The 8,632-nt window shown below is 33.6% G+C and overlaps 1 long non-coding RNA gene across 4 annotated transcripts; it reads left to right on the forward strand.

Annotated features, from left to right (window-relative positions):
• The first annotated feature begins 432 nt into the window (after positions 1-432).
• LOC139141771 (uncharacterized) lies at positions 433-8,154 on the forward strand. Of its 4 annotated transcripts, none has more exons than XR_011554237.1 (5): positions 459-509; positions 2,386-2,434; positions 2,884-3,022; positions 4,550-4,635; positions 4,864-8,154. It is a non-coding gene; the product is annotated as an uncharacterized lncRNA (long non-coding RNA). The 4 variants fall into 4 exon arrangements; XR_011554240.1 differs by having other exon boundaries at positions 2,390-2,434; XR_011554238.1 differs by lacking the exon at positions 2,386-2,434 and having other exon boundaries at positions 433-509.
• Positions 8,155-8,632: the final 478 nt, after the last annotated feature.

The raw sequence follows: 8,632 nt of genomic DNA on the forward strand, positions 1-8,632 counted from the left end.
TGTTTGATTTTCAAACGTCATTGCTATACTATACGTTTTACTATTTTCACGGCAGGAAATTTTCTGAGCAGCGAAAAACTTACATGGTGATTATTCCTCAACAATTTCAGCTCTGCGGTCAGTAATGCAGAGCTTGGAGAGTGCTGAGAAATGTTATGGTAGAACATATGACACCTCTCGCATCTGCTCATCACACAGATGTCCCTTGTTACACTTCATTCTCTTTCAGTCTCGCAAGCTTTATCTGTAACCAATGAAGGCATTTGCCCGTCTTACTTACCCGCCAAAAGCGATTAAATTACTGCCAACGCAGTCATAAGGTTCAGTGTCTCAGACTTCATGTTCAATCTCATTAAACAACACGATAAAGCAAATTAAACTTGTTTCCTAATTTTATTTTTCTTTTGCAGATCAAAAGATTGAAGGGCCTGATTTTCTTCCTTAGAATGGAATGACGTCAATGACCTTTAGGCTGAAGGGCCATTTTGCAGTTCATAGAGAAAGTTAAGGTAAGGTTTAATTCCTTTCTCACCATAGCAATGTATTATACTGTGTATTCTGTGAGTGTCTTCTATCAAATGAATAATCTTCTCAGAGATGATAGGCCACCCTATCTAAATCCAATATTTACAGTATACTGTAAAAGTTATCATAATTGATCATGCTAAACTAACCTATTTTGCGTTTAATCCAAGTTGATCATAAAATTAATGTGCAAATAATCAAACTTTATATTTGAAATATCAAAAAACTATATCATACAGAAAATTTTGTAAACTTTGTGATGTTCACATTTGCCTAATTAGCTCCATTGTCATGAGCTTATCATACAGGCTGATTTTCTGTCGTTGTCCATATGTCCGTCCATCATCCCTCAACAATTGCTTTCTCCCTTTGCTACTGCAAGTCTGATTGCTTTGAAATTTGATATGCAGCTTATTTGTGATAACCTTGTTCAAATAAGTTGTTCAAATCGTAGTGAAATTTGCATATTTTGTTTTAAAGGCAATTTTCATCATTTTTGGTTTAAAAAAATATTTGAACATCTTCCTCAAACTCACTGGTCAGATAGCTTTGATATTTGCTACATAGGTCTGCAGATGATCTATTTCAGATTTATTCAAATAGTGGAGAAATATGCAAATTTTTATTTTCAAGGCAACTTTGTCATTTTTGGTCAAAACAATTGTTTCACCAAAATCGCTCGTCTGTCAGCTGTGATATTGGTATACAGGTTTAAAGGGATGAGCAAAATGTGATATATTCACATTATGATGAAATTTACAATATTGGGGCAATTTTTGTCATTTTTGTCAAAAATTGTATTTCTCAAAAAGTATGGGTCTGATAGCTTTTATGTTTGGTATACAGGTTCTTACAGATAAAGTGAGTGTGATGTATTTCGAAATTATGATGAAATCTGCAATCTTGTACTTTTGCAGCTATTTTTGCCTTTCATTGTCCAGCTACTGAAATGAGCTATCAAAGATTTCTACCTTCTTCAATACATGTCAAAAAAAGTTATTCTCTACAAAACACAGTACAGCTATATTGGCCGCTAGGTCGCTTTTTATACAACTGACAGCTTTACACAACGTTTTGTTTGCATACAAGTGAGTAAAATAACTGATACACAATTGCACAATATGGATGAGAACTTTTAAAAAACCAGGTGGACCCAGTGTTCAAAATTGTGTCAGTGTGAAAACCAACTACATGTCATGATACATTGTGTTCATTAATATTTACCATTTTCAGTATCAAACAATGAATGCCATCAACTTTATTTCCTATTTTCTAAAAGGGTTTCCTGAATTATTATGGGAAGATAGTTTGTAAAGATAGGAAGAAGCAAACACAATTGCACAATATGGATGAGAACTTTAAAAAAACAGGTGGACCCAGTGTTCAAAATTGTGTCATTGTGAAAACCAACTGCACGTCATGATACGTTGTGTAGGTGTGTGTATGTGCAGTGTGTCTCAAAGCGTAGCTGCCTATGGCACTTGACACCGGAATGCACTTATTTTAAATAGAGTCACTGCCAGTGAAAATAGTGTCCAATAGGATTGCACGCGATGTATAAGTTTTTTGGCTGTGTTGTGCGTGCAATGTATGTTATCCTATGTTTTGGTTTTACACCTGCCTATGCGTCAATTACATTCACAATCCATAAGGAACGATGGCATTACACAAATATGTTCACCTATCCTCAATTTCAAATTATCCTCAGTTTCAAAGTAGCTGGATTCAATCTCAAGTGAAAACTGATTTAATTCCGCACGCGTTGTGTTCATGAATATTTACCATTTCAGTATCAAACTGTGAATGCCGTCAACTTTATTTTCTATTTTCTAAAATGGTTTCCCGATTGATAATGGAAAGATAGTTTGTAAAGATAGGAAGAAGCGAAGGAGGAGAATAAGACATATAAGTATATAATTAATTTTGTATTACACTTTGTAATATGTTTTTCACTCACACAGCACTCTATCCTGTAGTCACTTCCTTCAGTAGTGAACCATAGAGTTTAAATTATGTAATACAAACTACAAATTCAAAAGCATACATTTTCCCCAAACTTTTCTTCAGGAAACATTTCACTATACATACTTCAGTGCCAGGGGCCTCATGGCAATCTTGGTAAACATTTTACATACTGTTAAGATTCAAACAAGCCATCATTTGCGTATGAAGTTTGTGGGGGAAATTACATGTCAACTTTCAATGTTTACAAAATATGTATGGCGATATCTTCTTTTGCTCCGTGAATATCATCGTGATTGCTCATTAGTGATGAACTAGTGCATGTTTCAGAGTCCAAATACCTGAGCAAGAGGTGCATCTATGTATTTCAACATCCAACATCTTTTCTCTGTACAGATTGTAGAGGATATGATATACATCATCCAGCAAAATCCAAATTCACCACAAGTAACCAGAGATGAGCTTCAGGCTGATTGGAAAGCAATTGCAGACAGTCTCATCATGTATGGCTTGTTACAAAACATTGATGCCAAAGGTAAATCTTGTTGCCAGGTATTACAAGCATGAAAAACGGGCATAATATAGACAGACAGCAAAGCAATGACACGTAAATTGCTATTCTGGTACCTTAATGGAAGTTTCATAAACAGTGTACACATAAATGAATAGACACTACTCCAAGATCTCTGTTTTTAACATCTATAGACTATTGTCTATAGAAGCTATTGGGATGGGTATCCATCCGGCGTCAGTCTGTATGTATGTATGTCCGTTTGTGAGGTGTCCGTCCACTCAAATATCTTGAGAACCGCAGTACTTACTGATTTGATATATGTTGTGTAGATGGAAAATATGATTATGAGAAACTAGTTTTTTTAATTTTTTGATATTGTTGAAAATATGCAAATTAGTGCCAAAAAAGGCGTTTTTGGTAAAAAATCTTCTTCATAACTGCTGGTCAGACAGTTTTGTTATTTGGTATACAGATCCCTAGGGATAACCCAACTTAGCTTTGTTCAAATTGTGATGAAATATGCAAATCTGTATTTTTAAGGAATTTTTTTGTCATTTTTGGTCAAGACTTTATTTCATCAAAACCACTCATCTGACAGCTTTGATGTTTATTATACAGGTTCCTACAGATGAACTTAATATGATATATTGAATATATGATGAAATGTGCAATTTTGTATTTTTGGTGCAATTTTTGCCATTTTTGGTCAAAAAATGTGTTTCTCAAAAACTACTTGTCTGATGCCTTTGATATTGGTATACAGGTTCCTAGGGGTTGTCTCAGTGTGATATATTAAAATTTGATGAAATCTTTAGGTCACTTTTTGCCATTTTTAGTCAAAATATTTGTTTCTCAAAAGGTACTCATCTGATAGCTTTGATATTTGGTATACAGGTTCCTAGGCTTTATCTTAATGTAATATATTGAAATTATGATGAAATCTTCAATTTTGTATTTTTGCAACTAATTTTGCCATTTTTGGTCAGGCCATCCTGAAATGAGCTATCAAAGATATCCACCTTCTACATCAATACATGTGTCACAAAAAGTTATTCTCTACATAACACGGCAGACCTCTGTCGACTGTTGGGTCACTTGTTTTGCAAAACTGCTGGTCAGACAGCTTTAATATTTGGTTTACAGGTCCCTAGGATGACCTTAGTGAGATGATTTCATACAGTCAGGAAATACTTAATTTTGTATCCATGTCTATAGTAGCTTAAGGGACTTTGGCCGTATGTTTTTAAAGTTGGAAAGGTTAGCATTGCAATTAATCTATCCATGTTTGCTTTGTTATTTAGTAGTACAGTATTGAGTAGGGTAGAATATTGTGCTCTACATAGTACATAGTTGTATAGTCAATGATTCATTGACTCTCTATTGCCTTATTTTGAGTCAAATGCACCTGAAATTTAAAATGTAATGACATGCAATATGCTGGACTTATGTAATATCATCAACAGGTTTGCCCCAGAATGATTGTATAAAAAGACTTTATTTTAATGATAAGACACATAATGCACAATATTTTTGGCATTTACACTATAGGGATCAGAACATTGGCAGTTATCAGAGTGTTGGAGATCACCTTTGGAGGTCAAAGTGCACTGGGGAAGATTGTAACCATTGTTGATGTAAGTATCATATCTCTCATTAATTCAACGTAATATGATAACTTGATAATATTGTGTCATGTTCATTATGCTCTTTGTCTCTTTTGAGTAAGCTTCTGTCACCGCAGTAGTGGTTTAACTCTGTGTTCACATGCTGGACAAATTAAAACAAAGCCTTTCAGAGTTATATAAAGAACCTTGTCTTATATTGGTTATATATTTTTTACCATGATTATTCTTTCTTCATAGGATGCTGGAAAACTTTCTGTGAAAGGAAGAAAAGATGGCAGACTACCTCGTTTGGGTGTTTTGGTACACGAGGAGAAGGTTATTATATATATAAGCAGTTTGTTATTTTCCTTGAAGGAATAATCGTTTGCAATGTTGAAAGCAATAATCTTGTTCTTGCACTCCTTTCTTATATGGGAGTGCATTTCCTGTGTAACTTTGACTATGCTCGAGCTGTAAAGAGTGCATGTCAGTTTTTAGAATACTTTTGGCTCACATCTAAAGACAAAAATACAATCCGGGGTAGGGTCAGACAGTTAGGCCTTGCTATTATGGGAAATGTGTAATTTGGTCATAGCAAGACAATGTCTTCTGAAAATCATGAAACATCAAAAGTAGGACTTTGTATGTATGCCTATTTTCTCAATGGCAGTATTAAGAAAACTTCATTTTTACTATTTTTTGCTTTGCTGTCAGAGATGGGAAGCTGATCAGATAAGCTGACTCATTCATTTTGTCTGTCCTCAAATTTAGTCTTCACTAAAACTGCTCAGATGACATTCACCATGTGATATTTGGACTACAAGCCACTGACTATGACTGATTTATGATATTATCAAAGGACAAATACCTTGCATATGCAAATTTTTTATCAGATTTGTTTTGTGTTTTCAAACAGCCTCTTTTCTAATGTGGTTGGTTTGACAGCTTCTTGTCTGATATGGCTGGTCTAACAGCTTCCAAAGTCAGTGTGCAGCTTCCTTGGGAGCCCTTATCAACTGTTAATGTCAAAATGTACAAAAAATTTGTACATGTACATGTGTTAGTATTTCTTTATTGCTCAACTTACTTCAAAAATCTTCATTGAAATTGTCCACTTCGAATATTTAGAAAAATGTTTTGGTAAATTTGCTACTTTCTCATAAAAGCATTTTCTCACATAGTGTTTATCTGACAGCTCTCAAGTATAGCTTTTAGCTTTGTAGGGATGCTATTGGTAGGTGTTTGTTAAATTAGCATGAAATAGATATTTTAACTTTTGCAAGTACTCTGACTTTTATGCAAATGTTGGTCACATTTGTATCAGCAAGTTTTTTGGTATTTCCTATGATAAAAATATTGTTGGTATCCTACCGGTCCCAGGAACTCCTAATTCAGCAATCTAGCACTGGCATAATAAGTTTGTTTGAATTTTTTTATACTTTTCCAGCTTATTTTGTGATCTTTTTCTCCAATACCAATTGCAATTAAAATTGATTTTGTTTTCAAGAATGACCTCACTATGGTTTGTATGGTCATAACAAGTACTTACTGATCTGGCATGTAACCACTAGAAATTATAAACATTATTCACAATTGTTTTTATTTTATATAAAAATCACTGAGGATAACCATACTTGTCATATTGATATGATGAGGATAATTTCTTATATAAATTTTTAGCAGCTCATTTTATCATTTGTGTTTGTCTGACATTTATTTAGATGTTACCAGTCGAAAGGTTTTCAATTTTGCTGTGTCGCTGTCTCTCAATACTCCCATGAAGGAGCGTAACAGTTAAAAAACATTGTTAGATGTGTAGAGTAAAGAATGAGGCTGTTCAGGTGGTAGAGTTATTAGCTCTGCTGTGGGCATGCAGACCTTATCAATATGTGTGGCATTGTCCAGGTGTCAACTTTTAACATTCCAATTTGTGCCTTCAAAAGAACTTTTCCAATTTCTTTAATTTTTTTAGTACAGGCCCTCAAAGATGACCTTATCATATTTGTTCGTATTTTAAGGCTTTTTTCATCAATTTTGGTCAAATATTTCTTTTACTATAATTGCTTGTCTGATAGCTTCGAAATTTGGTATATAGGTTTCCCAGGTATTATCCTTATTATCATGTATTTATAGCCAACATAATGAAATCTGCAATTTTGTATTCTTCTGACAATACTTTCCCTTTTTTGTTAAAAAAGATTGTTTCTCAAAAACTACTTGTTTGATAAATTTGATATTTGGTAGACGTGTTTGTAGGCACGATCTTTATGTGATCTGTCAAAATTATGATGACATCTTTAATTGTGTGTTTTTTGCGGCCAGTTTTGAAATATTTGGTCATGCCATCCTGAATGAGCTATCAAAGATTTCCAGCTTCATCAACCCATTCCTCACAAATTGTTAATCTCTACTTAACATAGTAGAGCTGTATTGGCAGATAGGTCGCTTGTTTAAAGAACACCAACATTTTGGTGACACACACGTTGCCTTCTTCAGGGTAAACACTGATAAAGGATTTCTTCTATCATGGTTTACCCTGAAGAAGGTGAAATGTTTATCGCTGAAACATTGGTATTCATTAAATAAAATATTTTACTGAAGATTTGAGACCGGTTAAACTTCCTCATTCTTTGCTCCCCACATCTGCTATGGTCCAGGCATGTTCCCTAACTCCATTTGTAACTTCAGTGGTTGCAGTAGGACTGACTTTTTTTCCATCAAACAAAGACATTTTTAGACTAACTTTTTTATAAAAATTAGTTACTTTTTGCATTATTTCTTTAAATACTTTTCTTGTAAACTGCTTCAGTAGAAGTGATGACTTTTGATTTATAGCAACAATGAAATTAGTGTACTGAGTCTGCAATGGTGATGAAATTCACAAATGTACATGTACATGTACATTATTACATGTACGTTATTTGTCATCAAATTTTCTCACTATTTGTTTCAAGTATGTTTTTTATATGCAACTTGTTAGATTATTTTAAGCTTTGTTTTGTAGCTTTCTAGGAATGCAAAGGTTATGTAGTTGCATTATAATTTATTTACAAATTTTTTTATTGTTATTGTCATTGAAATTTATATACTTGTTTTTTCCAAGGGCAGTTTTACAGTTTCTGGTCCAAAAATCATTTTTCTATTAATCAGCTCGTCTGATTAGTTTGAAACTTGATATTTAGATTCCTTGGAGTGACCTCAGGTTTTTGGCTTCCCTGTTAGTGATGCAAAGCTTAATTTTTAGGTGGATTTGTGGCATTGTCTGTCGTCCGGTCCGGAAGTTTTTACATTCCAAGCCTCCTCTTCAAAACAGCCAGTGTGATTACTTTAATATTTGAAATATATATTTGTTCAAATTGTGATGAAATATGAAAATTTGTTTTTTGAGGCTAATTTTGCTATTTTTGTTAAAGTCAGAAATTACTTTTATCAAAACTGCTTTTGTGATAGCTTTGATACTTTTCATACAGGGTTCATAGGGATGATCAAAATGTGTACAATATATTGCATCTGTGTGATGAAGTCTAGAATTGAATTTTAGCCATTTATGGGTCATTTTTTGTCCTCACAAGTGTTTGTCTATTAGCCATGACATTAATTATACAGTCACCAGGGGGTTATCCTATTGTAATGTGTATCGAAATTATGATAAAATCTGTAATTTTGTATTTCTGGTGCAATTTTTATCCGAACATTTGGTTTCCATAATTACTTGTTTGATAGCTTTGATATTTTGTGTAGAAGTTCCTAGTGTTTATCTTAGTATGATATACTGAAATTATGCTGAAATCTGCAATTTTGTATTTATAGGGCAAATTTTGCCATTTTTGTCACAAACTTTGTTTTCTAAAACTGCTTGTCTTATAGCTTTGATATTTGGTATAAATGTTCTTACGGATGATATTAATCTAAGTCACGGTCAGCCAGGAAAGTGTTATCTTTCCTGCCATTCAGGCTGAGCAGAGATGCTTTGCCTTTCATCCTAATGAGTCCCATGTCTTTCTTCACCTTCAAACATATCAAAGGT

Source organism: Ptychodera flava, chromosome 1 (assembly GCF_041260155.1).
Source record: "Ptychodera flava strain L36383 chromosome 1, AS_Pfla_20210202, whole genome shotgun sequence".
In the NCBI taxonomy this organism is placed as follows: domain Eukaryota; kingdom Metazoa; phylum Hemichordata; class Enteropneusta; family Ptychoderidae; genus Ptychodera; species Ptychodera flava.